The sequence below is a fragment of the Armigeres subalbatus genome, chromosome 1 (assembly GCF_024139115.2).
Source record: "Armigeres subalbatus isolate Guangzhou_Male chromosome 1, GZ_Asu_2, whole genome shotgun sequence".
NCBI classification, from domain to species: domain Eukaryota; kingdom Metazoa; phylum Arthropoda; class Insecta; order Diptera; family Culicidae; genus Armigeres; species Armigeres subalbatus.
In genome coordinates, this window is record NC_085139.1 from 49,937,579 (window position 1) to 49,941,240 (window position 3,662).

Consider the following 3,662-nt stretch of genomic DNA (forward strand, 5'->3'; position numbering starts at 1 on the left):
CTCCATTCAAACATTCGCACATATGATCTTTTCGTTACGTTACTACCAGCTGCGCCTCCCCTGCCCCCCATGGTTCGACCAGCATAAAAAGTATATTTTCGGCATCGGAATCAATCTGAAAAGCCAATTAGTCTGAAAGCATATGCCAGTGCCACTCATTGCTTCGTATTACCGGGGGTACTCTGCCAGTATCCATCACGCTACATTAAGAGCCGAAGAAAGTATCACTGGAAATTGATTTGCTCCGAATCTACGATTGACAAGAGGATGGAGCAATTTCCTCCGGCTATGGTGCGGTCTTAACCTAGCCGGGTCGGCGAAGAAGCTGCGAGCAAAATTAGCGTCTTTGGTGCAATTTTTGTTAAACACATGTGCGCTGCACCCCAACCGGCCTCGGGTTCACCCCCGTTGCCGTGAGAAAGTGAAAACGGATGAAGGAAAACACACACTCGCTTAGTCATAACTGCCTCCAATTTCAAGTTTTCACCAGAATCGAATTATCTGACAGCGAACCATCATCGATATGCTTCGTTCGCCCGTCCGTGGTGGACTGGACGTAGCGTAGGGGCTGCTACTTTTGGCGATGGTCGGTTTCAGCTCAGTCCCAGTGGCAATCTGTCAACGCTTTGTCATCAGGCGACGAACGGACGATGGCTATCTTCCACTCCTTTCGATGGTCCGTCCATTCAATGATGTTATCTGTAACTCGAAGGTAGCTGCACATAGGGTGAACGGTTGGTTAAGGAGGTGTTGTGAGACTCTTTCTCCGATTCATTGCCCTCTAATCTTGTCGATGGTGAGACTCTGCTTGTCAGCTGTCAGCTCGATGATTGCGTAAACTCTTTCCGCTTATTTGTGATGGTTTTCTTTTTTTGCTACGGAAAATTATATACATTTGGACGTCGTTGAAAGGTACAAAACAACGTTCACAGTTAATGGGTTCGATGTTTGTTTTTGATTAAACTTGATTCCTTGCTAGATTGTTTTGAACGCCCTTGCAAAGCAGTTTGGAAGCAAAGCAGAATCTCTTAAATTTCAAAAACTAAAAATTTTGTTTGTAATTTACATAATTTCTTCTTCTTCATTAGCATTACATCCCCCACTGGGACATTGCCGCCTCGCAGCTTAGTGTTCAATTAGCACTTCAACAGTTATTAACTGCGAGGTTTCTAAGCCAAATTACCATTTCTGCATTCGTATATCATGAGGCTAACACGATGATACTTTTATGCCCAAGGAAGTCGAGACAATTTCCAATCAACTTTGAGGAATCAAGATAATATCGAAAATGCTGCTAATTTATTCTACAGTAAATTGTTCAAAATAATAAAAGAAGAAGTTCCAGTTAAAAGACGTAGACGCTCTTTTTCTACAAAAGAACCAATTTGGTTCAATAGGCAAATAAAGAACATAAAAAATCGAAAGCAAAAAGCGCATAGAAATCACAAAAAAATTAATAATTCAAGTAGTATGGAAAATTATTTGAACATTTGCGATCAACTTAATACGGCTATGCACACAGCATTTGATGAGTATAATGCAAAAACTGAAGCGGAAATTAAATCTTGTCCCAAAATATTTTTCCAATAATGTAAACACCAAACTAAAAACTGACAATTTTCCCTCAATAAGTGGGTACTAATTCTGATGAGATTTGCAATTTGTTTGCTGAGTATTTCCGTGAAATTTACTCTGAACACTCAGAGGAGGACCGTGATCGCGCGTTTTTTTATTTCTATCCTGAGTTCTCAAACGATATAAACGTCGACCAAATTAATGTTCTTGACATCTTGGACGCGTTAAAACAATTGGACGTAACAAAGAGTACCGGTCCAGATGGTGTTCCCCCCGTATTTTTGAAAACTATGGCAGCTGAGCTCACTGCTCCTTTGTTTTGGCTTTTCAATATGTCATTAAAATCTGGAGAATTTCCTAAACCGTGGAAAACTTCCTTTCTGGTGACGATTTTCAAGTCTGGCAAAAAATCCGACATCCGCAATTACCGCGGAATCGCTCTTCTCTCCACCATTCCAAAATTACTCGAAGCAATTGTCAATGAGAAAATATTCAACCAAATAAAAAATAGGATCACTACAAGCCAGCACGGATTCTTTAAAGGTCGGTCGACAGCTACGAACTTACTGGAATTTGTGAACTATTCTCTTGAAGCCATGGACAGAGGAAATCACGTTGAAGTTTTATATACGGATTTTAGTAAAGCGTTCGATAGAGTTGATATACCAATGCTTCTCTTTAAACTGCAAAAAATGGGAATCCAGCCTGGACTCCTTAAATGGCTTGAAGCATATCTGACCAGTTGCAATCAAATAGTTAGGTTCAAAGGAAAGCAATCTGTAGCTATTCATACCACATCGGGAGTCCCGCAAGGCTCTCTTTTAGGTCCGCTATTGTTTATTTTGTTTGTAAACGACTTGTCCTTCATTCTAAAACATCTAAAAGTATTGATTTACGCTGACGATATGAAACTTTTTATTGAGATCAAAGACGCTGAAGACATGAACACATTCAAACACGAGATCCAGATATTTCATAACTGGTGTATAAAAAGTTTGTTACAGCTCAATATAAAGAAATGCAACTTAATTACTATAAGCAGAAAACGAAGTATTCCAAATATGACAATCACTTTAGGTAGCCAAAAGGTAACAAGATGTGATAGAGTTAGGGATCTTGGCATAATTATAGACTCTAAGCTTACGTTCATTGACCATTATAATACTATTATAAACAAAGCTAATGATATGTTAGGATTCATAAAAAGGTTTGGCTACAACTTCCACGATCCATACACTATAAAAACATTATATATTGCTTATGTCAGATCGATACTTGAATATTGCAGCATAGTTTGGTCACCTTACACAGCCACGCATGACACAAGAATTGAGTCTGTACAAAAGCAATTTTTATTATATGCACTACGCAAGTTGGGGTGGACTCAACTTCCACTCCCGTCTTATAAAGCACGATGCATGCTAATTAGTATACAAACATTGAAGGAACGACGGGAATATGCGATGCTATCTTTCATTAATGATGTTATCTCGAACAAGGTCGACTCAGAGGCAATATTATCTAAATTAAATTTCTATATCCCACAAAGACCTTTGCGAAATCGAACTTTATTTGCCTGTAGTAGTCATCGTACAAACTATGCGAAATTCGGACCCATAAATCAAATGATGGCTGCTTATAATAAACATTGGAATGCTATTGATTTCAATACATCTAAGACTAAATTGAAACAATACTTGCGTACTCAGTAAATGCTTGGTGTGTATAATTTTCATATCGGATAAAAGTGTTTAGTAATTTTAAGTAACGGAGAACTATATCATAAGACTAAATCTGTATCAAACGGTCTACAAACATGATTGACGACAATAAACAATAAACAAAAAAAAAAAACCGAAAATTGTCTAGACCGGGACCGGGAATCGAACCCAGCCACCCTCAGCATGGTCTTGCTTTGTAGCCGCGCGTCTTACCGCATGGCTAAGGAGGGCCTATTTACATAATTTATTATAGCCATTACATGGAAGGGTGCTTCAACAATTGAGCAATTGCACATCAGCATGAAGCGAACATCACAGTGTAATTGACCTCTGCGTTCTGAATAAGATATAGTTTTGAAATTTGAG